This window comes from Quercus suber, unplaced genomic scaffold (assembly GCF_002906115.3).
Source record: "Quercus suber isolate HL8 unplaced genomic scaffold, Cork oak 2.0 scaffold_439, whole genome shotgun sequence".
NCBI classification, from domain to species: domain Eukaryota; kingdom Viridiplantae; phylum Streptophyta; class Magnoliopsida; order Fagales; family Fagaceae; genus Quercus; species Quercus suber.
Genome location: NW_027069890.1, coordinates 323,525 through 351,497, shown reverse-complemented (window position 1 = coordinate 351,497; position 27,973 = coordinate 323,525). Strand labels below are relative to the sequence as shown.

Sequence of the window (27,973 nt, the reverse complement as noted above, 5' to 3'; positions counted from 1 at the left end):
GAATATAGTTCGAGGAAGAACTCCTTCTCGAATACGATAAATATTGACTCAGAAATATCTAAAGAAAAAGCTGCTACTACTGCATTAAATGCACTGCAGCAACTTTTCTGACTGCATTTATGTGGAGAAGACCCCTGAACAGTGCAGTCTTAGTCACCATAACTCATAGAAAGCCAAAGAAGATGTTTGATGAGACATGCACTCAAGTGAAGGCTTAAATAATTAATAAATGTAGGATCAAGATGGTCTAAAAGGAACTATATAATGTGAAAGACCTACCATGAGAGATGGCAGGAAAAAAAAAAACACTGTAGTAATCAAAGTTGTATTTATAAACAGTGATATTGATTTATACTCTGAATTATCTCCTCGGACAATGAATTTATTCAATCCAATAGGTCTTGTTCTTACTTGATCATCTTCTAAATCCATACTAGCTGTTATTAGCTTCATTAAGGCCTAACTCTTTAACTCATTCTCTACAAATTTATTGTATTGGGCTCATTGGGCCATTATCAAATTCTTCTTTGGGGCTTGGGCCCTAAATTGTGACCCTACACTATATATATTCTAAATTATTACTTTTATTATTCTTCTTTATTTGTCTCTACGGTAGCCCCAAACGAAGGCCACCAAGTTCCATACTTGAAATTTCATACAAGTAATGAAGTTTTCCACTAATTTAACAGCAAGAATACAAGCCCAATTCCTTAGAGGAAGAGAAGCTGTGAAGCTAGAACATAGAGAGCCAATGCCAAACATGTAGAAATTGTAGTAATCTTGAGTGGCATTCTTCCTTTATCTCTCCTTAAGACCATGGCTTCATTGATTGGCATGGAATTCACCACTACAAAACCTGCGATAAACATCTGCACAAATAATCCCTCCGAATTGCTTCCTTTTAAAACTTGCGTGAGCCCCATAAAAAATGAGACTAAGTTGATTATTGCTGCCATTGTTATTGGCACAAACATGGGTGATGGGACTCCAAAGTCAAAAACACCTTGGTCATATCTTTTGCTTTGTTCATCATCAACAAATTTGTTGGTCAAACTAAAACCGTATGTGGAAATGACACTTGAGAAAGTACTCTAGGAATGCAAACAGGTTGCATAAGAGTACTCTTATCATCCACATTCTTTGATCATTCCACCACCTTTTAACTGTAGAACCCTCTACTATAAATTCAAGGAGATCATGTCCATAGGCTCCAAGGAAGAGAAACACGTACAAGACGAACCATGGCTCCGATAACTACAACCCATATCAATTGAGTCAATTCCTTAATTGAAAAATACCAACATGGAGGGAACACTTTTTTTTTTCCTCTTTACAACTTGCTAAGGTGGCAAGTTGTGGTTGTAGCACTATTACTTTCACATGGTCCCAAGAGCAGAATTAGAAATTTAGTTTAGGGGGGCCAACGTATGAACTAAAGAAATTTAGAATTCAAGAATGAAAATTATGCTAAAATCGAAAACAAAATATACAATGAAAAATAAAACTAGTATTTATTCAATATTAACAAATGTTAATAAAAGAAAATACACAAAATTAATATTTGTTTCTTCATACATTTTAAATCTATCAATTTATCAAAATTGAATTTAATGTTATTTTAAATTCTTAGAATAATTTATAATTGATTCTAACTTTGTTTTTAGTTATTCTCCTTACAATTTATAAAATCAAGTAGTTTTTTTTAAGACAAAAACCATATTCATTTTTATTTCATAGTCTTATTTTGTAAGAATTTATTATTGAAAATGCATAATAATAATAGAAATATAGAAACGAGAAGAGTAAATACAAGTTCTAATCACTTTATAAATAAATTGCTAGGTTATTGATATTTTAATTCTTGTCAATGATTTTACACAATTCAGAAAGAAATGATGAATAAAAAAAGAACTTTTTTGTGCTTTGAAAACATGAATGCACACACATAAATACACATAATAGCATTCGTATATGCTCATACAATTTTTTTTTAAAAATCTATTTTAGGATAAGAATTTACATTTTCTTTTTTACATACTCATTTTTCAAAAAAAAAAAATCCATATTAAATTATTTATTTTACACTACATTTTATTAAAATATCAATTTTTCTTGATTTTTTTAATTGTTTATACTTTTTCACACACAACTACAATCCATTTTCTTTTTTCGTTCTCGGGATATGTAAAGAAAGAATAAAAAACTAAATGCAAAATGAATAGCGTTACTGTAAATTTACATAATTACTATAACAAACTTCTAAATTTACACATTATAAATCACTAATGTGGGTCATTTTTAGGCAACAATGTATAAATTTTACACATTTTTCTTGTGGGGGGAAAAGGGCCCAATCCAACATAATGGGCCAAGAGCCCATATGAGAGCTATTGTGCGACCGAGAAAAATGAGATGGTAAGGGCAAGGCCCATCTGGAAGTGGGACCCTCAGAGGGAAGAATGATTACAATCCGAAGAGGTCATCTTCTGTCCAAAGAGGTTATAGTCCTTTGACGAGAATAGTATAGATCAATTGAACGTATAAGAAGTCAAAATGATCTTCCGAGGACTCCTCTTGATCAAGATAAGCTCTGAGTACACTGGGAGACGATAAGGATGAAGAAATATCTAAGGGGAAAGCTGCTATCACCGTATTTAATGTTCTGCAGCAACTTTTCTGGAGTCATTTATGTGGAGAAGACCCTGAACAGTGTATCCTCACCTACCGCCACTTACACGGAGCTGAAGAAGGTGTTTGATGTGGTACATACTCAAGTAGATTCACGGATAAAGTACAAGTGGACGATAGAGATGAAGAGAAGGGAGGTTATATAAAGGAAAGAAGCTCCTAACGTAAAGGGAGAGTGAAAGAAAAGAATAAAAAAGAAAGACAGAACTTGACTGTAACCCTAAAACCTTTGTTCATCAGATAAACAATAATATAGCTCTTCGAATTTTCAGGCTTTACGTGTAAATTCATGTTGGCTTGTGTTTGAAAGTTGTGACTCGTTGTTGTCAATCCAATACTTAACCTAGCTCTTTCACCCATACTCTACAAATTTATTGTTTTGGGCTTGGGCCACAAATCCTAACCCTACATTTCTATTATACTCCCAATGATGTGAGTGCTCTAAGGCAAGAAACTAATTTAAATAGAAATTAAAAAAAAAATCAATTTTCTTAAAGAATAGTGTCTCTCTCTCTTAAATTTTTTGTTGAATTAAAAAAAGATTTTTTTTTTAAAAAAAATAGAAAACAATTTTAAAAAATGTTTCAGGTTAAAAAGTTTTCATTTAAGCTAGAGTCACAAGTAACAGACTAACTTACCAAATTTTTAAGCCTTTTTGAACTAATTAAATTTCAAGAAGATAAATTTTAAATATTTATTATATGTATATATATATATATATATAAAATATAAAAATAAAAATAAAAGATTTTAAGAAGATTGGAGGGGGAACTGGGGAGGCGTTGGACTGGGCCAGTGGGGGGACTTGGGTCCACTACAATAAAATAATTTAATTTTATGAAATTAAAAGGGCTTGCATTGGGCAGGAGCCATGGCCCTCTAGTCCCAACGTAGGTTTGTCTTGTGTACTAAGCTTCGACAGTTACAATGAGGGAGGAGATTTGAATCATTGATATTTTAAAGATATTAAGAGATACCAACCAATTAAATTATGAAGCTTTTGACATGTACTAAGTAATAATAGTGAATAATTTTGTGTCCTTTGACTTATTGATATAAAAACAATAAATCCGTTAATATTAATAAATAACATGCACTGACACATCAAAATTTTAACAAATAAAGGTGAAAAAAGAAAAAGGAAAAAAAGAGGAGAGGCCTAGTGAATAATTTCAAATACTAACATTTATGTAATGACATGGGTCACATGTATATATATATATATATATAACCCAAAGTAATGACAAGAAATTTGTAAAATGTTTAGATACATACTTTTGGGAATGCACTAACTCCATTGAGAAGAGCTAATCGAGGGAGAAAGGCATATATGGTGAATGGAATAAGCCAACCGAGTAGCGCACAATAATATGCATAAGTAAGGCCCATGATAAGTCCCATGGACCTAGTGCCAAAGCTTAGGGGGCTATATTGTGAGAACCCAACTTGCATCAGGCCAATGACCCATCTCTGGCCTTGCTTCAACCCATCAATGAGGGTGATTGGTGCATCACCCAAAAACGCTGGCCTCTTTGGTTTACAAAATAAAGACCTCCATCCCTCACAGCGCTGCCGATAACCCATGTAGTGGTCCTCAATAAGCGATCCATATTTGAAGCCCATCTACGCATTACACATTAAATTTATAGATCACCCATAAGTTATAATTAGATTTTTTTTTTTTTTTTTAAGGAAGTTATAATTAGTTAAATACATTGCTAGAATGTGACTGTGGGGATAAAAGCCCAAATTTATATATTAGGCCTTGGACCCTATTTGAATATATGAGTACGTTCGAGGAGGAGCAAATGATTGGAAAAGGCCCCGGGCTGGAGAACCATGCAAGGAAGTGATGAAAGAATATAGTCCGAGGAGTATATTCTTCTCGGATATGAAGAATACTGGTCAAGCAGATACTTGGGAGGTTTGGGCAATCTTCCAAGCAATTCCAACGATAAGAATGAATCTCGTATACGTATAAAGATGATAAGAACAAAGAAATATCTAAGGAAAAAACTGTTACCACCGCATTAAATGTATTACAGCAACTTTTCTGGCAGCATTTATGTGGAGAAGACCATGAACAGTGCAGCCTCAGATACTCAAGTGGATGCTTAGATGAAGAACAAGTGTATGATGAAGATAGACAAAAAGAAAACTATATAAATGTAATGGACCTCTCATGAGAGGGGGATCGAAAAGGAGAGAGAGGAAGAGAGAAGTAAGGTTTACTGTAGCTCTAAGAACTATATAAACGGAAATTTGTCTCCTCGAACAACAATTCATTCAAGTTTCAAGTTTGTTCTTGCAATTATTTTCCGGTTGTACCCTTGTTAGACATTATTTAGTTCACTATCAGCCCAGTTCTTTCATCCACTCTCTACAAATTCATTGTATTGGGCTTGTTGGGCTCATATTCCATACCTCTGGGGTTTGGGCCACAAATATAAACCATACAGTGACTTTTTAGGCTTGCTTAATTAAGAATTTAATCCATGTAAGACATTCAACTTTTTCTAGATGAAAATAAGAATTCAGTCCTAAGGTTTTTTATTATTATTTTATTACATGATACTTGAATAGGATTAATTTTTTGTTGAAAACTTTATTTGTTTATTTCTTGAAAGTTGGAAAAAAGTATACATTTATATATATTTTTTTAATATAAGAAAGTATTATCTTAGCCTTTAGCCACTCTATTCCAATCCCTACCCATGACACTTTAGATACCCAATAGACTGTTTAATGTGGTGGATTGAACTTAAGACTTCCGCATGTATGTCACATCCCGGACTAATGAGCCCACCACTTAAATACTTCCATAGGATACAAAAATATAGTTATACTTAGGAAAAGTAATGATTTTATAAATTGAACATAAGCAAATGAATAAGCTAACAAAAAATAAGGAAAAAAGTAATTGAAATGCACACTAAATTGCATAACAGATTCATTACTAACTTTGGTTTTTTATTTTTAGAATCAATACTCACTTTGATGTGCTAGGGGTATAGAAACAAACTAATAGGCTTACCTCAAATCCCCATTTTGTATTGTTCTCATTCTAACATATATAATCAAAGAAACGTGGCAAAATCATTGACTTCAAATATATTATATATGTACATATCCGGAGGAAGACATATACCATAACCATAAATCCTTGAAAATCCGTGGCTCAAATCTAGGATTATATATATATATATATATCCCAACGAAACAACGTTAAAGGCTTAAAGCCATCCTAACATTCAAGCCATCTTCTTTTATTTCCAAAATGCAACTATCTCTAAAGATTCAGTAGCTTTTGGATTAACCTTATTGAGGTCTTTAAAGCCATCCTCTAATATATATATATATATATATAACCCAAGAAAAACGATAAATCTACCTTACATATATAACCCCAAACGTTAAAGCCATATTCATAATTAAGATTTGAAATTCCATGATAAGATTCTAACTTTTTAATTCTTTGTTTCTAATGGAGAGAAATTATACTTTGAACAATCTGATTGCCTCTTCAATTGTATGTGTTCTAACTCTAAGGGAAAAAAAAAACACCTCTTAGCCTCCTTGAAAAAAACCCTTCCTATGAAAACCCTAATTTATTTTTTCCTTCAACTTATATTTTAACACATCAGAGATGTGGGCTTGGTGGGCTAGTGGGCTGGAGTTTAAAATCCACTTAAGTTTATATCTTTAGTCTCTAAGAAGCCCATAAAAAATTTTCATCTTTTATTTATTTATTTACTATTTTAATTGCCGCACCAAATTGTATGTACTAAAACTTTAATTTCCTTAGCTATTTGTAGCTCCACAAAATTGTCTACACCCATCTTATTGTGCACACACATATAGTACAACAACTCTATATTAAAATGATTAGGTACTGTGATAATCATAAAAACAAAAATTTGGGTATTATAATAAATGTTTAAACTTAAACTCAATCATGCCTGAAGTCCTCGGACCGGATGATATGAGTAGGTTAACACTCAATGACAACTTCTATAAGTGTTAAACAACTCCTAAGTCATGTTAGGTTCCTCAGACCACATACTTGGGTGAAATTAAACACTCAATGACAACTCTATAAATGTTTAAGTCTATGACTGAATCCTCAGTTTGATAAATCTGAATAAGGTAAAATCCTTGATTATTTATTCAAGTATTGATAAATGTAAAAGGTATTTCCTTCTTTTAGTCTTTACTAGGTTCACTGCTTATTTTTATTAGAATCAGCCTTCATTGGCACTGAGCTAAATTACTTGTATTATCAACGGAGTAATATTGTTGGATGGTTCTTATTGAAACTAAAGTGACAATAGTTCAAAATTATTTGCAACAACAAAAAGTCTAAAAGTATATGAAATAAAGACGCGAGAGACAGAAAGAGAAGTACATTCATTAATCAAAAAGAGAGAAAATACATCATACTCAATGACAACAGTTCAAAAAAAAAATTAAAAAAAGTATTAATAACTAAATCTTGGCCTTGGAGGCTGGAGGATCGATGGCTTGGCTCGGTTGAGAAGAAGCAACATCCTTGGCTTTAGGATCAACTTGGTTACCTTTAGCCTCTTTTGTTTTTTCCTTGGAAGTAGCTCCTTTCTCCTGGACTTTCTCCTTATCTTGAGCTCCCTCAGCTTCCTTGCCCTGGTCCTCTGCCTAGCCGGATCCCTTTGAAGCCTCAGCAAGAGTAAGAGCAGTTTGGCTTGTAAGGGGCTGCTCTAATACCTCTGGAAGATGCTCAAGAGGAGAAGGATTAGAACCTAGGAGCTCGTGAATTTTTGGATGATAGTATATGCTCCCAGGTTGCCTCAAAACGGAGTCTGCTGGGACTCCTACAGTGTCAAGGGCCTTGCCCTATGATACGTTGTAGTATTCCTGGCAAACCCCTAAAAGTTCCTCGGCCAACCTTATCTGCATTTCTTCCACGCAAGCAAATAAGATGCTGACTTCTTCGCCTCCGCCGCTTCCTTAGCTAACTAAGCTGCCTCCTTGGCCTTCTAAAGTTCAGCCTGAAGTTCTTTTACCAGTTGCCTTTTTGTGGCTAAGTTAATTTCAGTCACATGCAACTTTTGGCATTGATCCTTGGCCTGCTTCTCTACAGTCTTAAGTCTTGCATCAGCACTGTCCTTGGCCTTAATCGCCTTTTTCAATTTTTCAGACAGCCGAGCTTGATCTTGCCTAAGATTCCCCAACACTTTCTCAACCTCGGACCGAGATTGGGCCTCTGCCCTAGTCTCGTTGCAGGCATCCTTAACCCCTTCCTCGGCCACGAAAACCTATTGGGTAATCTGCGTAACAAGAACATAAGAATTCTATATAAGACAAAGAGAAAGAATGAATAAAATTGAATAAGTATTCAATTGGAAAGGTAGACTAAACCACAGGCTACTTGAAACACCTGTAAGCATTCATATCTTTTAGCAAAAGAAGTGGCTGCTCTAGGGCTTTAGCAAGGTGACCTGAATGCCCCCCTTGGACGCTTCGGATCGTGGCATCCCAAAGGATGGGAGCACCATCAACCTTTAGCCTAGGGGACCAAGTGCACGGTGGTCGGGGCATATCAGCCCCAAGAGATTCATCCCGGCTTTCAACGGATGGGGATCTCCTGTCCTGGTTGTCCTTGGCCACTTTTTGTTGTTTTCTCCCCTTTTGGGGGCCCACCTCGCCTTCCTCCAAAGCCTAATTGGGCTTTTCTTTTTCATCTAGGGAAATGGCTTCAGTCTGAGGTCTTTAGGAACTTGAGAAGGAGGAGGAGGAAGGTTAGCTAGGACTTGGGACTTATTGGCCTCTTTTGAAGTGGACACTTGATTTCTCATGGCCATAAGTTCCTTTAAAGTTTTGCTCCCTTTGTTCAGAGCCATCCCATCTTCTTCTTCTTCCTCTGAGGTATCGTCCTAAAGAGCAGTTACTAGAACTGGTGCGTGGACGCTTGATTACCTGTCAGGTTCTTCCTCGGCGTCTGAGAGGGGAATCACTTGCACCTTTCGAGGCACCTCCTCTTCAAAACAAAACTTGTCAATTTGTTCCTCTAGTGAGGAATTAGATGAAGCAACCCTTCTCTGGTTGCTGCTACTTCAAGGGTAACTTGTTGAATTGATGGGATGATCAGAGGACCACTTTGTGGAAAGGGGTATGCTACTGGTGGAAGATCGTACGGAGCTAAAAAATTGGGCCGAGACACGTCAATTCGGGCTATACGTTGGTCACCCGCTCTTATGGCGTTGCTAACCTCTTGGAATATCTCTGAAATGGGCTGGAAGTCTAAAATCAGATGGACGGCACGAAACTACCCGTCTTCACTTATGAAGATTTTGGATCTCAGCAATTAGTTGAGGGCTGCAACGTTAGTCAAGCTGAGCCGAGGAGCTATGTGCCTTCTATCTGTTAACACCAAAGAAGAACAAAGCACGGTCAAAAAGTTAAAATCCATTGTTACGAAAAAAACAAGACAAAAAGAAGTAAAACAAGGCTGAGACTAAAGAGCCTAAATCTATTGTTAGGACACCTAAATCTAGGATGTCGCACCTGGCTCTCCCTCTTCAGTTGGGCAATGAAAACCATCATGCCACGCCCCCGAAGCAATCAGATAGTCATCTTTCATCCTCTTATTAGATTTGGGAAGACAGGAGATGAGTCTGACAATATCAGATCGGGATTTGAGGTAAAATTCCGCCCCTTTTTGTTTGTGATACTCGTACATGTGGACCACGTTGTGCTAGGTGAGCCTCAAGCCCAGATGCTTGTTTAAAGCATCAATACTCCCTAGGATCCTAAAAAGGTTAGGTGCGCATTGGTGAGGGCATATCCTATGGTTGCGGAGATAGTCTCTTGTAATACTACCCATGGAGAGAGTCATTCCCCCTTCTATGAAAGCTATCATAGGGATTATGACTTCTCCTACTTCTCGGTTGGTTACTATTTCTTCTAGGGAACAATACCGCAGGGCAACTTCCTGCAGTATGTGGTATTCTTTCTTAAAGATCTCTATCTTGGTAGGGCTGTCCACTAAATGCATAAATCTACCCATTTCAGACAAATTAAAGGAGAAAATATTGACAATGACAACTGGGGAAATAAGAATTTGATGGCCGAGGAGATTAACCGAGGAGAAAAAGAAAGGTTCGGAGAAATCGAAACTTATGTGAACTAAGGTGAGTGATGATCCTCGAAACCTTTAGAAAAACTCTCAAAGATTTCTAGGGAAACATGAATGGTAAGCTTAATGATTTAACAGATCTTGTGAATTTGAATGCTTGAGATCGCTGGAGAGCTTGAGAGTTTGTAAAGTAAAGGAAAAATGATTTCCTTCAAGGCTTTATATAGAGTGTAAAGAATGAGTGGGAGTTATCCCGCCCAAACCCTGAGGAAAAATATCAACCGTCGGATTAATACCTTACGATTGGATGCAAGGAACATAACGCCGCTTGGAGCAATTAATGGTGCTTCACCGATTTTGAAACATCAGTAGCAATTATGAAGCGCACAAAACTATACTCCCACACGTGTAAATTCAGAGATTTTGATAATCCTAGCCCTTAATTTTGAGGCAAATCAAAACTCCACTTTTTCTCCTTGGATGCGAGGGAAAAACTGAAATTTTGAGGGGCTATTGTGGGATTAAGAGCCCAAATTTGTATATTAGGCCTTGGGCCTTATCTAAGGACATGGGCATGTCTGAGAAGGAGCAAATGATTGGGAGATGCCCCAAAGTTAAGAATCACATAAGGAAAGAATGGAGGAATATAGTTCGAGGAAGAACTCCTTCTCGAATACGATGAATATTGATCAAATTTGTATTTGGGTAATCTAGGTGACCTTTTAGGAAGTTTCAACGATAAGGATGAGCCTCAGGCACGTATAAAAGCGATAGGAACTCAAAAATATCTAAAGAAAAAGCTGCTACTACTGCATTAAATGCACTGTAGCAACTTTTCTGACCGCATTTATGTGGAGAAGACTCCTGAACAGTGCAGTCTTAGTCACCATAACTCATAGAAAGCCAAAGAAGATGTTTGATGAGACATGCACTCAAGTGAAGGCTTAAATAATTAATAAATGTAGGATCAAGATGGTCTGCAAGGAACTATATAATGTGAAAGACCTACCATGAGAGAGGGCAGGAAAAAAAAAAAACACTGTAGTAATCAAAGTTGTATTTATAAACAGTGATATTGATTTATACTCTGAATTATCTCCTCGGACAATGAATTTATTCAATCCGATAAGTCTTGTTCTTACTTGATCATCTTCTAAATCTATACTAGCTGTTATTAGCTTCATTAAAGCCTAACTCTTTAACTCATTCTCTACAAATTTATTGTATTGGGCTCATTGGGCTATTATCAAATTCTTCTTTGGAGCTTGGGCCCTAAATTGTGACCCTACACTATATATATTCTAAATTATTACTTTTATTATTCTTCTTTATTTGTCTCTACAGTAGCCCCAAACGAAGGCCACCAAGTTCCATACTTGAAATTTCATACAAGTAATGAAGTTTTCCACTAATTTAACAGCAAGAATACAAACCCAATTCCTTAGAGGAAGAGAAGCTGTGAAGCTAGAACATAGAGAGCCAATGCCAAACATGTAGAAATTGTAGTAATCTTGAGTGGCATTCTTCCTTTATCTCTCCTTAAGACCATAGCTTCATTGATTGGCATGGAATTCACCACTACAAAACCTGCGATAAACATCTGCACAAATAATCCCTCCGAATTGCTTCCTTTTAAAACTTGCGTGAGCCCCATAAAAAATGAGCCTAAGTTGATTATTGCTGCCATTGTTATTGGCACAAACATGGGTGATGGGACTCCGAAGTCAAAAACACCTTGGTCATATCTTTTGCTTTGTTCATCATCAACAAATTTGTTGGTCAAACTAAAACCGTATGTGGAAATGACACTTGAGAAAGTACTCTAGGAATGCAAACAGGTTGCATAAGAGTACTCTTATCATCCGCATTCTTTGATCATTCCACCACCTTTGAACTGTAGAACCCTCTACTATAAATTCAAGGAGATCATGTCCATAGGCTCCAAGGAAGAGAAACACGTACAAGACGAACCATGGCTCCGATAACTACAACCCATATCAATTGAGTCAATTCCCTAATTGAAAAATACCAACATGGAGGGAACACTTTTTTTTTCCTCTTTACAACTTGCTAAGGTGGCAAGTTGTGGTTGTAGCACTATTACTTTCACATGGTCCCAAGAGCAGAATTAGAAATTTAGTTTAGGGGGGCCAACGTATGAACTAAAGAAATTTAGAATTCAAGAATGAAAATTATGCTAAAATCGAAAACAAAATATACAGTGAAAAATAAAACTAGTATTTATTCAATATTAACAAATGTTAATAAAAGAAAATACACAAAATTAATATTTGTTTCTTCATACATTTTAAATCTATCAATTTATCAAAATTGAATTTAATGTTATTTTAAATTCTTAGAATAATTTATAATTGATTCTAACTTTGTTTTTAGTTATTCTCCTTACAATTTATAAAATCAAGTAGTTTTTTTTAAGACAAAAACCATATTCATTTTTATTTCATAGTCTTATTTTGTAAGAATTTATTATTGAAAATGCATAATAATAATAGAAATATAGAAACGAGAAGAGTAAATACAAGTTCTAATCACTTTATAAATAAATTGCTAGGTTATTGATATTTTAATTCTTGTCAATGATTTTACACAATTCAGAAAGAAATGATGAATAAAAAAAGAACTTTTTTGTGCTTTGAAAACGTGAATGCACACACATAGATACACATAATAGCATTCGTATATGCTCATACAATTTTTTTTTAAATCTATTTTAGGATAAGAATTTACATTTTCTTTTTTACATACTCATTTTTCAAAAAAAATCCATATTAAATTATTTATTTTACACTACATTTTATTAAAATATCAATTTTTCTTGATTTTTTTAATTGTTTATACTTTTTCACACACAACTACAATCCATTTTCTTTTTTCATTCTCGGGATATGTAAAGAAAGAATAAAAAACTAAATGCAAAATGAATAGCGTTACTGTAAATTTGCATAATTACTATAACAAACTTCTAAATTTACACATTATAAATCACTAATGTGGGTCATTTTTAGGCAACAATGTATAAATTTTACACATTTTTCTTGTGGGGGGAAAATGGCCCAATCCAACATAATGGGCCGAGAGCCCATATGAGAGCTATTGTGCGACTGAGAAGAAGGAGATGGTAAGGGCAAGGCCCATCTGGAAGTGGGACCCTCAGAGGGAAGAATGATTACAATCCGAAGAGGTCATCTTCTGTCCAAAGAGGTTATAGTCCTCTGACGAGAATAGTATAGATCAATTGAACGTATAAGAAGTCAAAATGATCTTCCGAGGACTCCTCCTGATCAAGATAAGCTCTGAGTGCACTGGGAGACAATAAGGATGAAGAAATATCTAAGGGGAAAGCTGCTATCACCGTATTTAATGTTCTACAGCAACTTTTCTGGCCGCATTTATGTGGAGAAGACCCTGAACAGTGTATCCTCACCTACCGCCACTCACACAGAGCTGAAGAAGGTGCTTGACGTGACACATACTCAAGTAGATTCACAAATAAAGTACAAGTGGACGATGGAGATGAAGAGAAGGGAGGTTATATAAAGGAAAGAAGCTCCTAACGTAAAGGGAGAGTGAAAGAAAAGAATAAAAAAGAAAGAGAGAACTTGACTGTAACCTTAAAACCTTTGTTCATCAGATAAACAATAATATAGCTTTTCGAATTTTCAGGCTTTACGCGTAAATTTATGTTGGCTTGTGTTTGAAAGTTGTGACTCGTTGTTGTCAATCCAATACTTAACCTAGCTCTTTCACCCATACTCTACAAATTTATTGTTTTGGACTTGGACCACAAATCCTAACCCTACATTTCTATTATACTCCCAATGATGTGAGTGCTCTAAGGCAAAAAACTAATTTAAATAGAAATAAAAAAAAAATCAATTTTCTTAAAGAATAGTGTCTCTCTCTCTCTCTTAAATTTTTTGTTGAATTAAAAAAAAGATTTTTTTTTTTTCTAAAGTTCTCTAGCGCTTAAAATACCAAAAAAAAAAAAAAATAGAAAACAATTTTAAAAAATGTTTCAGGTTAAAAAGTTTTCATTTAAGCTAGAGTCACAAGTAACAGACTAACTTACCAAATTTTTAAGCCTTTTTGAACTAATTAAATTTCAAGAAGATAAATTTTAAATATTTATTATATGTATATATATATATATAATATAAAAAAATAAAAGATTTTAAGAATAATTAGATTTTTTTTTTTTTTTTTAAGGAAGTTATAATTAGTTAAATACATTGCTAGAATGTGACTGTGGGGATAAAAGCCCAAATTTATATATTAGGCCTTGGACCCTATTTGAATATATGAGTACGTTCGAGGAGGAGCAAATGATTGGAAAAGGCCCCGGGCTGGAGAACCATGCAAGGAAGTGATGAAAGAATATAGTCCGAGGAGTATATTCTTCTCGGATATGAAGAATACTGGTCAAGCAGATACTTGGGAGGTTTGGGCAATCTTCCAAGCAATTCCAACGATAAGAATGAATCTCGTATACGTATAAAGATGATAAGAACAAAGAAATATCTAAGGAAAAAACTGTTACCACCGCATTAAATGTATTACAGCAACTTTTCTGGCAGCATTTATGTGGAGAAGACCATGAACAGTGCAGCCTCAGATACTCAAGTGGATGCTTAGATGAAGAACAAGTGTATGATGAAGATAGACAAAAAGAAAACTATATAAATGTAATGGACCTCTCATGAGAGGGGGATCGAAAAGGAGAGAGAGGAAGAGAGAAGTAAGGTTTACTGTAGCTCTAAGAACTATATAAACGGAAATTTGTCTCCTCGAACAACAATTCATTCAAGTTTCAAGTTTGTTCTTGCAATTATTTTCCGGTTGTACCCTTGTTAGACATTATTTAGTTCACTATCAGCCCAGTTCTTTCATCCACTCTCTACAAATTCATTGTATTGGGCTTGTTGGGCTCATATTCCATACCTCTGGGGTTTGGGCCACAAATATAAACCATACAGTGACTTTTTAGGCTTGCTTAATTAAGAATTTAATCCATGTAAGACATTCAACTTTTTCTAGATGAAAATAAGAATTCAATCCTAAGGTTTTTTATTATTATTTTATTACATGATACTTGAATAGGATTAATTTTTTGTTGAAAACTTTATTTGTTTATTTCTTGAAAGTTGGAAAAAAGTATACATTTATATATTTTTTTTTAATATAAGAAAGTATTATCTTAGCCTTTAGCCACTCTATTCCAATCCCTACCCATGACACTTTAGATATCCAATAGACTGTTTAATGTGGTGGATTGAACTTAAGACTTCCGCATGTATGTCACATCCCGGACTAATGAGCCCACCACTTAAATACTTCCATAGGATACAAAAATATAGTTATACTTAGGAAAAGTAATGATTTTATAAATTGAACATAAGCAAATGAATAAGCTAACAAAAAATAAGGAAAAAAGTAATTGAAATGCACACTAAATTGCATAACAGATTCATTACTAACTTTGGTTTTTTATTTTTAGAATCAATACTCACTTTGATGTGCTAGGGGTATAGAAACAAACTAATAGGCTTACCTCAAATCCCCATTTTGTATTGTTCTCATAATTGCATTCTGCAACTTTGTGTGCCAAATCCATAATTTGTTGGGATTGGATGGGCTTGTCCACTACATGTTATGGGCCAATTTCTGTGATTTCTGGTGAAATAAAAGTTGATGGACCTCCAAAGACAACCTGCCTATTGAAATAGCAACCGGTTCGAACATGACTTGGGCCCACTAGTCCGTCCATACCCATTGGATTAATTTGAAAACTTCGTTTGTATTCACCACTATAAGTGTCATTCTTGTTGGTCCCATGAAACATTTAAAGAAAGTGAACATATCCTATTTTGGACTGAAGTTTAGGATCTAATAGATAACACAATGCACAAAGAGGTGTTTATGGATCATTGGAGTACATATCACAATCCAAGGTTAGGATTATAGGTGCATTGGTCATGGCAGCCGAGACTCGAAGCTTTAAAAGACAGCAAAAAAAAAATAACCATAAAAGAAGTAGTAGCATGTGTAACATAGTGCATTTTGGCTCAAATATAAGAAGGCTTACGAGGACATTAAGGGCACCTGCCTTGAAATGGTGGAAGGAAGTTTTGCTCTTTTCTCTAGAGTGATAGATGAGATTTGGCATCAAATGATCCGTGATATCTTTGTTTTTGCTACTCTCTAATAAGACCTGATCATGGTACAAGCCAATAGATTAGATGGCCATTAAAGTTTTAAGTACCTAACGATAAAAGGAATAACCATTTTACCATAGGAATTAGATGCCCAAAACTAAATTGTTTTACTACTTTTTTAGCACCCTTTGATTAATTTCTTTAAAATGAAGAAAAAGGTCTAGGAATACAAATTTTTTTTCACAACTATTGATCTAACTTCTTGTGAGAGATGTATAATATAGGTGGTGTTAGTGATAAGTTTATTTGAAAATGATATTATTCTAATTACAATTTGTCATCTTAGCAAGTTTTAAAAAGATTATTAAAAAATTTGCATCCCTAACATTGTCAAAGAGTTATAAAAAATAAAAAAAAAAATATAAAAAAGCATTGTTAAGAATGAATATTCTTTTTCAACACAAATAGTTAACCCTTTGATAAAATAAGAGTAATGATAGGGACACATAAAAATGCAAAACTTTGTGCCACAACTTGTCACGTGGGAGTTGTGAGTGGTGGAAGTTTGTTCCCATATGGCCCAGCATTACATATCTACCACCCACAACTGGCCATGTGGCGAGTTATAACACAAAGTTGTGCATTTTTATGTCTCTATAGCATTACTCATAAAATAAACCTGAATGACAGTCGAATGATCTTGGCGTGTAAATTCAACTCGTCCATTTGCTAAAAGCTTTGTGCTCTTGCTCGTTAATGATATACTCTTCGCTAACTTTCCCACGCTTAAGAACATTCTCTACCCTGACTTTCATGCTTTCATACATTATCTGTAACATTGTTAAGAACAAGAATGTAATTAAGTTTATGGGAACAATAGTATTAGGCAATGTAAAAAAATGATATTTTGACACATCAAAAAGTTTTTTTTTATTTTTTTATTTTAACACCACTTTACAAAACAACGTACATCACATATTCTATTATTTTACTGCGTTATTTAAATACTTTTTCTTTATTATTTTTAAATATATTTTTAATAGAGTAGAGAGAGAAAGTTTATTAAAAAAATACACTAAAAATGAATACAACATCTGCCGTACAATGCTATTATTAGAATTGTACTGTAACAAATTTGGAATTTGACACATCTCATGAGGTATGGTTTTTTGTTTTTGGTGTGCTGAATTCTAAAAATTTAGCATTTGGCACACTCAATGCCAATGCCTGTCATAGTTTTATAAAACTTTTTCAATGAGGTAATCCCATTAATTTAAAAAATTAAAGATCTATGAATAAATCTTCTCTATGAAAATAATTTTAAAAGGGAATTAATAGTTCAAATGACATATTCTCTCTTTATATGAATAAGGTAGAGGCTATGTTTTAGAATTTCCCACTTAATAGTGGAAAAATTAGAATTGAAAGAGTGAAAAAAGAATAATCATAGTTAGAAAGATTGATTTACTAGAGGTCGAGCATTTGTGCAATGACAAGTTCCTTCCTCCAAAAATGATAGGTCGCCAAAAATAATTAGGCTTTTCAAACATTTGCAAATAAAGTTTCCTACTATAATTTGTCCAACCTTTTCAAAAGTGAGTTTTGTGCACTAGGTATAAATAATACTTAATTCTTATTGCAATTTATGCAATCATTTAATCGAATGACAAAATGTCATGTACGTATCCTAGTTGTGATGTATCCTGCCACTATTGTAAGTTTTATTTGAATTTCACTTGTCTTTGGTGTTTAATAACTTAATATATCTTTATGCAATGATTAGAAAGAGAGAAATATGCGTCAACTGGCACTTTATAGTATTTTCAACAAATACGTGAAATGTTAAAATTTTCCCTCCTAGTGTAACTATCAAATTATATATATATATATATATATATAAAGATTGAGAGGAGAAATATTCGTATATAGGTTAAGGGGTTCCATCCCTCAAGAGAGAGAGAGAGAGAGCGCTCCAAACACAATATTATTCATAACAAATTTCAGAATAAATTTGCTGTTAAAGTAGTTATTGATTCTCTTTTGAATATGATGATACTTGAAAAATAGTAGGCTAGAATGCTTCGGACTATGGTGATGGTTATGGATCCTGAAAAGAAACAAAAAACTATCAAAAGTGACTAGTGTGACCCGGCCAAGGACCCTTTGACTGTTAAGTCAGTTTTCTTTCTAGGACACAAGGATGAAAAATAGTGAATAGTTAGAACTTACCTTGGGTGAATAAGATTTATTCCTTTTATAGAAAGTTAGTCGTGGATCTAATTGTTTGGATCCACTATCATCATGGATGATATGGGCAGTTAACAGAGAAAATGGGGTATATGAAGCGAAGTCTAAGGAGTTTCTTCCACGTAGTAAAAGCAATACATCATGGTATGATCATAGGAAGTTTATGAAAAGTCCTTTTGTAGATTTCACCAAGTGTTGTTTGGTCGTCCTTATGTTTGCACTGTGGATGACCTACCTAAACCTATTCCAAAGGGACTTGTATTGTTTCTTGAATACAATGTTTTTGTTATCCTTCTCTTAAGGTTTCTCTGGACATGGTCAGATTGTAGACGCAATGACTGTGGACGATCATCATGGACAAATATCTTTCTAAGTTAGTCCCCATCAAAATCCATTACTAATATTGCTTTATTTTCTCTTTCTTAAAACTCATGATTGTGAAAAAATTGTTGCCGAAGGATGGTCCATCTGGTAGCGGTGTTTAGGTATTAGTTTTCAAACTAATGTGAAAATTATGATCTAAAAACTGTAGTGAAAAAAAAAATGTATTTTGAGTATTCATAATACCCATAAAAAAAAAAAAAGTGTTTAGTGCCATATATCTATAACATTTTTTTTCAAAAATGTAAACACACACAATTAAGTGCATGTGTGTGTGTTCAATAGTTGGTTTGTTTCTAAAAAAAATTGTTTTATATATTGTCAAAATTATGTAGGTCCTACAATTTTCAAAATAATTACAATAATGCTATTTTGCTGCTCAAAACAATTACTAAAAAATTGAAAAACACCTATGATGTGTAATTAAAATGCAATGTTAAAAACACTTATATGACTCAAATACTCTTTACTAAACACTATTAACAAACATGTTCTTTTTTTTAAATTTTATCTACGATTTTTATTACTTAAACACTTAAATAATATATATATATATATATATATTGAAAAAGGAAAATTGTGAATTAAACTAATCTACTAAAACAAGTCTAGTAAAATCATGTTGACCATGGTTTTAAACACCGGATTGGATCACCTGGTCTGATTGGTTCAACAGAAAACGGGCCACTAATCCTGTCCGATTATGAATAAAAACCAGAACTAAAAACTGGGAATAATTAGGAACCGGCCGGTTCAACAGTAAAAATTGGCAGTGTCAACTTACTAAAATATTTTATTTTGCTGCAAATATACTTTGAGACCAAGAGAGTGAGAGTGTGATGTAAGAGACTTTAAAGTTAAAAGTAAAACTAAAGAGAAGAATGAATTTAACTTTTGGATGGGACAAGTTTGAAAGGAGAAACGGAAGTTTGGAAGAATGGGTAGGTGAAGTATTAATGAAGAGAAGGGGTAGATGAATCATGAATGACTCCTTTTTGTTATTGTTATTTTGTATGTCTTGTTGGTCCTTTTTTCTGCCGGCCAATTGACATGTTGTCAGGGACAAACAAATAGCAGCAGTACTTTCTTTTTTATTTTTATTTTAATTTCTTCTGTTTGGTTTTAACATATGGTGCAAATTTCCTTATTAAAAAAAAAAATGTATAATGTTAGGACATCGATGATTCAATGTTAAGAACATATATTACTATTTTATGTAATTGGCTAATTTTTTGACAAAATGCACTTTACTTGTAATTTGGTAGATTTATGATGTGTTTAATGCTTTAAGAACTAAAGTTTCAAGTTCAAGTGTTAAAGTTATGCAAATCTGTCCAAGAATCAAGTAATGAAGTACTGGATTTTAAAACTCGACAGCTAGCATCTATTGAGGTTTAAAAGCTGCTGAAGCCTGTGGCTCGACAACTACCTCGATAGATGGCTATCTATCGAGGTTTATGAAAAACATATTTTTAGCTCTGTTTTGCATCCAATCCGTGAGTATGTGTTTAGGTTTTCTTTTTTCAAAAACCTATACATATATAAGGATTATTTTAAGAGCCGTCAAAGGTAGCACAGTTGCACAAGTGTAGAGCAAAGTCTTATTCATGCAAATTGTAACTGGAGATAGAATTTACCTTAGTTCATCTTTTTCTTGAAGAAGCTGCTGTGTTTGTACACCGTAAGGTTTTGTGACTAATGAGTTTCTTGATCTTCATCATGTGATGAACTAAAAAACTTTACAACCAACATCATTCTCAAGTTGGTGATTAAGTCGTGTATTGGGATCCGCACAATTGGTTAGTCATGTACTAGGAGCCGTGCATTGAAAATGAGAGATTGTCACTACAGAACAAGTCCAATTAGGTATTGGAGTAAGAGTTCAACTGTAGATCGGTACAAGATACTAGGATTCTTTTACTTGTAATCTCTTGTTTTAATAATAGTGGATTATCGAGAGTGGTGACCTTAAAATTACCTGGTGGGGTTTTTGCCGTATAGGTTTTCCCCATTCGTAAACAAATTACCATGTCAATTTATTTTTCACTGCATACTTTAGTTAATTGGTGATTTGTTTGTGCTATCACGCGCTTTGCATGTTAATTTAATTAATTAATAAACTTAGCTAATTAATCAATTAATATATTACGAGCGGTCATTACATTCTTGGCATATCATACAAGATGCAATTAGTACTTGGAGTTCTTTTTAAAATTTGAGATTCAATTTATTTTGAAAAACTATCAGGTTTCTCTAGTATATGCACTACATGTCTCTCCTTAAAAGGGAAGACAAATGTTATTTGCACCTGGCTTTTATATAGAAAATGGGGCTATTTAGTTGGAATGGAAAGGTGTGTGGATAAAAAACTGAGGATATAAAAGAGATTTTAATTTCCTATATTTGTGTTTAATTGGAAGATGGAAAAGTTAAGATATAGAAAATAAAGTTTGTATCAAATTTCTTTTTTTGATAAACAAACTAATTGCTAAAAACACACATACACACACTTAACTACACTCTCTCACCATGCTCATTCTCATTAAGTTTAAGACTATTGTAAATTTAAACTTATACTTTTTCTAGTTTGAAATCAATACTTAAACTTTTTAAAATTATATCCATTTAAATTATTGTTTGCTTGTGAATTTTATATTCATACCATTTTAAATGTCCAAGATTCAATTTGAAATTGAGGAAACTATATGACTTAATTTTAAATATTTTTTTAAAAAAAATTTAATTTGAAACTTTGGAAATTATATGGTAATTATAAACAATTTATAAAGGATCGAATTTTACATATAATTGCTAACAAAAAGAGAAATTTCTTTGGGAAGCGCAAATGATTCACCTGGAAATTTGCTCAAAAATTACACTAGAAATTATGTACGGATATAATTCATTTTTTGTTAATAAATGTGGGGGGAAAAAACCCAAAACTACTTAATGGGTCCGGGACACCCTGTTAAGAACTATTATATTTCTGAGGAGCAATAGGTGGTTGGGACGGCCCATCTAAAGCAGGAAGCCCAGAAGTAAAGGGTGAGTACCGTCCGAAGAAGTCATCACTGGTCCGAAGACGACTTACTCCTCGGCCACAAATAGCCTTGATCAAACAAACGTGTGGAAGGTCCGAGTAGTCTTCCTAACAATCCCAATGATAATGATAAATTCTGGGTGGATCCGGAGATGATCAGAACTAAAAAATATCTAAAGGAAAAGATGCTACCACCGTATTTAATGCACTGCAACAGCTTTTCTGGCCGCATTAATGTGGAGAAGACTCCTGAACAGTGTAACCTCGGCTACCGCCACTCACAAAGAACTAAAGTAGACACATGACATGACATGCACTTGAGTAGATATGCAGATGAAGAACAGGTGGACGATGGAGATGACAGGAGAGGATGCTATATAAAGAAGAAGGGTCCCTGATAATAGAGGACAGAGGGGAGAGAGAAAAAGGAAGAGAAAAGTTTTACTGTAACTCTGAATATTGTAATCACTATTCACTTAATAAAACATCTCTTCGGACATTCATTCATGGAGTTGTTCAAGCATTAGTTCATGTTATCATCACTGCTAGTAACCCAGCCAACCATTGTTTACTTCATAACCAGCCTAGCTCTTTCGCCCACTCTCTACAAATTTATTGTCCTGGGTTCCCTGGGCCTTCAACCCATATCTTTTGGGCTTGGGCTACAAAAACTGACCCTACAATAAATATTAAGCAGTGCAACATTTCTATATAATAATAAAAATTTTAGTTACATGAATTTATTTATTTCAGAGAAACACAAGTAACATGAATCTAATTCATTAAGAAAAGTAGAATTTGGCTAGAGGAAAAAAAAGGTGAGGCATTAGCAAAATTTAGCCCAATATTAGAGTAGCAAAAAGATTTGGGCTAAACTTAGGTACACTTCTTTGAGTTTTTTAGATTCCATAATTAATTTAAACATTTGATCAATACAATCATATGATTAATTTAAAAATATTTGGGTAAGATAATACTTACAATAGAGTTACATAGTTGAATTTAAACATTTAATTGGAAAATAATATTTCATATTAACCTCATCACACATGCTTTGTACATGCAATGATGCTTCCTTTTTTTTTTTTTTTAATAAATTATTTTATTCAGTGAAATAATATTTAAAAGTGAGACAAAGATAATATCTTAATATTTAGAAGCTTTCTTTATGTGAGAGTTGATAAAAAATTGAAAGCCTGAAACTTAGGAAACTTTTTTTTTTTTTTTTTTTGGGTTAAAACTTAGGAATCCTTTTAAAAAACAGTAAATAAACTAAAAAAAAAAAAAAAAAAAAAAAAAAAAAGAGAGTGTGATGTAAGAGACTTTTAAAGTTAAAAGTAAAACTAAAGAGAAGAATGAATTTAACTTTTGGATGGGACAAGTTTGAAAGGAGAAACGGAAGTTTGAAAGAATGGGTAGGTGAAGTATTAATGAAGAGAAGGGGTAGATGAATCATGAATGACTCCTTTTTGTTATTGTTATTTTGTATGTCTTGTTGGTCCTTTTTTCTGCCGGCCAATTGACATGTTGTCAGGGACAAACAAATAGCAGCAGTACTTTCTTTTTTATTTTAATTTTAATTTCTTCTGTTTGGTTTTAACATATGGTGCAAATTTCCTTATTAAAAAAAAAAAATGTATAATGTTAGGACATCGATGATTCAATGTTAAGAACATATATTACTATTTTATGTAATTGGCTAATTTTTTGACAAAATGCACTTTACTTGTAATTTGGTAGATCTAGGATGTGTTTAATGCTTCAAGAACTAAAATTTCAAGTTCAAGTGTTAAAGTTATGCAAATCTGTCCAAGAATCAAATAATGAAGTACTGGATTTTAAAACTCGACAGCTAGCATCTATTGAGGTTTAAAAGCTGCTGAAACCTGTGGCTCGACAACTACCTCGATAGATGGCTATCTATCGAGGTTTATGAAAAACATATTTTTAGCTCTGTTTTGCATCCAATCCGTGAGTATGTGTTTAAGTTTTCTTTTCTCAAAAACTTATACATATATAAGGATTATTTTAAGGGCCGTCAAAGGTAGCACAGTTGCACAAGTGTAGAGCAAAGTCTTATTCATGCAAATTGTAACTGGAGATAGAATTTACCTTAGTTCATCTTTTTCTTGAAGAAGCTGCTGTGTTTGTACACCGTAGGGTTTTGTGACTAATGAATTTCTTGATCTTCATCATGTGATGAACTAAAAAACTTTGCAACCAACATCATTCTCAAGTTGATGATTAAGTCGTGTATTGGGATCCGCACAATTGGTTAGTCATGTACTAGAAGCCGTGCATTGAAAAGGAGAGATTGTCACTACAGAACAAGTCCAATTAGGTATTGGAGTAAGAGTTCAACTGTAGATCGGTACATGATACTAGGATTTTTTTTACTTGTAATCGCTTGTTTTAATAATAGTGGATTATCGAGAATGGTGACCTTAAAATTACCTGGTGAGTTTTTGCCGTATAGGTTTTCCCCATTCGTAAACAAATTACCATGTCAATTTATTTTTCACTGCATACTTTAGTTAATTTGTGATTTGTTTGTGCTACCACGCGCTTTGCATGTTAATTTGATTAATTAATAAACTTAGCTAATTAATCAATTAATATATTACGAGCAGTCATTACATTCTTGGCATATCATACAAGATGCAATTAGTACTTGGAGTTCTTTTTAAAATTTGAGATTCAATTTATTTTGAAAAACTATCAGGTTTCTCTAGTATATGCGCTACATGTCTCTCCTTAAAAGGGAAGACAAATGTTATTTGCACCTGGCTTTTATATAGAAAATGGGGCTATTTAGTTGGAATGGAAAGGTGTGTGGATAAAAAACTGAGGATATAAAAGAGATTTTAATTTCCTATATTTGTGTTTAATTGGAAGATGGAAAAGTTAAGATATAGAAAATAAAGTTTGTATCAAATTTCTTTTTTTGATAAACAAACTAATTGCTAAAAACACACATACACACACTTAACTACACTCTCTCACCAAGCTCATTCTCATTAAGTTTAAGACTATTGGAAATTTAAACTTATACTTTTTCTAGTTTGAAATCAATACTTAAACTTTTTAAAATTATATCCATTTAAATTATTGTTTGCTTGTGAATTTTATATTCATACCATTTTAAATGTCCAAGATTCAATTTGAAATTGAGGAAACTATATGACTTAATTTTAAATATTTTTTTAAAAAAAATTTAATTTGAAACTTTGGAAATTATATGGTAATTATAAACAATTTATAAAGGATCGAATTTTACATATAATTGCTAACAAAAAGAGAAATTTCTTTGGGAAGCGCAAATGATTCACCTGGAAATTTGCTCAAAAATTACACTAGAAATTATGTACGGATATAATTCATTTTTTGTTAATAAATGTGGGGGGAAAAAACCCAAAGCTACTTAATGGGTCCGGGACACCCTGTTAAGGACTATTATATTTCTGAGGAGCAATAGGTGGTTGGGACGGCCCATCTAAAGTAGGAAGCCCAGAAGTAAAGGGTGAGTACCGTCCGAAGAAGTCATCACTGGTTCGAAGACGTCTTACTCCTCGGCCACAAATAGCCTTGATCAAACAAACGTGTGGAAGGTCCGAGTAGTCTTCCTAACAATCCCAATGATAATGATAAATTCTGGGTGGATCCGGAGATGATCAGAACTAAAAAATATCTAAAGGAAAAGCTGCTACCACCGTATTTAATGCACTGCAACAGCTTTTCTGGTTGCATTTATGTGGAGAAGACTCCTGAACAGTGTAATCTCGGCTACCGCCACTCACAAAGAACTAAAGTAGACACATGACATGACATGCACTTGAGTAGATATGCAGATGAAGAACAGGTGGACGATGGAGATGACAGGAGAGGATGCTATATAAAGAAGAAGGGTCCCTGATAATAGAGGACAGAGGGGAGAGAGAAAAAGGAAGAGAAAAGTTTTACTGTAACTCTGAATGTTGTAATCACTATTCACTTAATAAAACATCTCTTCGGACATTCATTCGTGGAGTTGTTCAAGCATTAGTTCATGTTATCATCACTGCTAGTAACCTAGCCAACCATTGTTTACTTCATAACCAGCCTAGCTCTTTCGCCCACTCTCTACAAATTTATTGTCCTGGGTTCCCTGGGCCTTCAACCCATATCTTTTGGGCTTGGGCTACAAAAACTGACCCTACAATAAATATTAAGCAGTGCAACATTTCTATATAATAATAAAAATTTTAGTTACATGAATTTATTTATTTCGGAGAAACACAAGTAACATGAATCTAATTCATTAAGAAAAGTAGAATTTGGCTAGAGGAAAAAAAAGGTGAGGCATTAGTAAAATTTAGCCCAATATTAGAGTAGCAAAAAGATTTGGGCTAAACTTAGGTACACTTCTTTGAGTTTTTTAGATTCCATAATTAATTTAAACATTTGATCAATACAATCATATGATTAATTTAAAAATCTTTGGGTAAGATAATACTTACAATAGAGTTACATAGTTGAATTTAAACATTTAATTGGAAAATAATATTTCATATTAACCTCATCACACATGCTTTGTACATGCAATGATGCTTCCTTTTTTTTTTTTTTTAAATTTTTTTTATTTAGTGAAATAATATTTAAAAGTGAGACAAAGATAATATCTTAATATTTAGAAGCTTTCTTTATGTGAGAGTTGATAAAAAATTGAAAGCCTGAAACTTAGGAAACTTTTTTTTTTTTTTTTTGGGTTAAAACTTAGGAATCCTTTTAAAAAACAGTAAATAAACTTAAGAAATTATAACAAAGTTTTGGGCCTTTTGGCCCAAAGGCTTTACTCAATACTATTACCTTAATCTTTTCAGCATCAGATGACCATGAGTGATTTGATGCAAAATAGGCTTCTGGGCTTCTATCTATTATTTTAGTCTTCCTACAAAGTGGTAACCAATGGCTTGCAAACTTTGCAGCTTCCATGCAAGCAAAGAGAGTGAGCTGTGAACCACCATCATCTGATACATATGCCGAAATCTTCTTTGTTGGATAGTCATAAGCCATGACTGATAAGGCCGTGCTCACCAACCTTATTGGTGGTTCCTTGTACGGATCTGCTATGCATATGAACACGTCTAGTGCTGGGAAATCCGATTTCTTCATTACCATTTCAAGGTTTTCAGGGAATTCACTACGATAAATAATGGCCACTCGGAAACATTGCTGCATAGCCCAAACGATGGCAAGGATAATATCAGAGACGAAGAAGGAAAGGGTGATAAAGAGGGAGACAAAGGTGGTGGATTGGATGAGTTTGTGTGCATTGTGATGAAGATGGGCTAAAATAGCATAAGTGTAAATTGCCATAAACACAAGGTTCAAGGTTGTGCGACGTGCATGTCTATATGTGTGAAGGGGAGGGTTAGAGGCTATGGAACTTGTTCTGAACCCTCTTAGTCTTTGATCCTCCATTTTTGTGGTGGTGAAGTATTGTGTGCAGGGATAATATCTAAGATGGGTACATTTAAATAGCTTCAGAAGAAACGTGGAGCAATTATTGACTGTTCTATCAAGGATGATGACATGTATACCAATTCATGTGCAAAGCAAGAATGGATATGTCAGTGGTGATTTATGCAATCTGCAGACATAGGATGGATATGTGGAATCAACATACCCTGGAGGTTGCTCCATATAAACGTCCTCTTTAAGAAAACCATGGAGGAATGCATTTGACACATCAAGTTGCCTTAGAGACCAATTACAGCTCATTGCAATAGCCAAGATAAGTCTCACAATAGCTGGTTTGATGACAGGACTGAATGTTTCTTGGTAATCAATACCAGCTTGCTGATGAAACCCCTTAGCCACCAACTTAGCCTTATACCTTGAAATAGTGTCATCACTGTTGAGTTTTAGTTTATACACCCATTTGCACCCAACCAAATTCACATTAGAATGTGTAGGTACCAATGACCAAGTCTGCTGCCTTTGGAGAGCTTGAAACTCAGCATACATTGCCTCACACCATTTAGGGAATTTGGAAGCAATCTTATAAATAGATGGTTCAGTAAAATTGTAATCAATAACTGCCTTGTAACATAATTTGGAATTTGGTTTGATGATCCCACTTTTGGATCTGGTCTGCATGGGGTGAAGGTTCAAGGTAGAAGGTTGAGCAAGGGTGGTAGTAGATGGAGAAGAAGAATGAGGAACAGGAGTACTGAGATGGCTGGTAGGTATAGGATTTGATTGAGATGGACTAGTAAGTATGGGATTTGACTGAGATGGACTGGATGGAGGGTCAGGGAGAGATGCATTTGATATTGTAGGTGCAGAAGATTG

General features: G+C 33.9%; 1 pseudogene; it reads right to left on the bottom strand.

The window, feature by feature from the left end:
- Nucleotides 1-710: 710 nt before the first annotated feature.
- LOC112001912 (cellulose synthase-like protein G3) lies at nt 711-27,100 on the bottom strand (annotated as a pseudogene).
- Between the last annotated feature and the right edge of the window lie 873 nt (nt 27,101-27,973).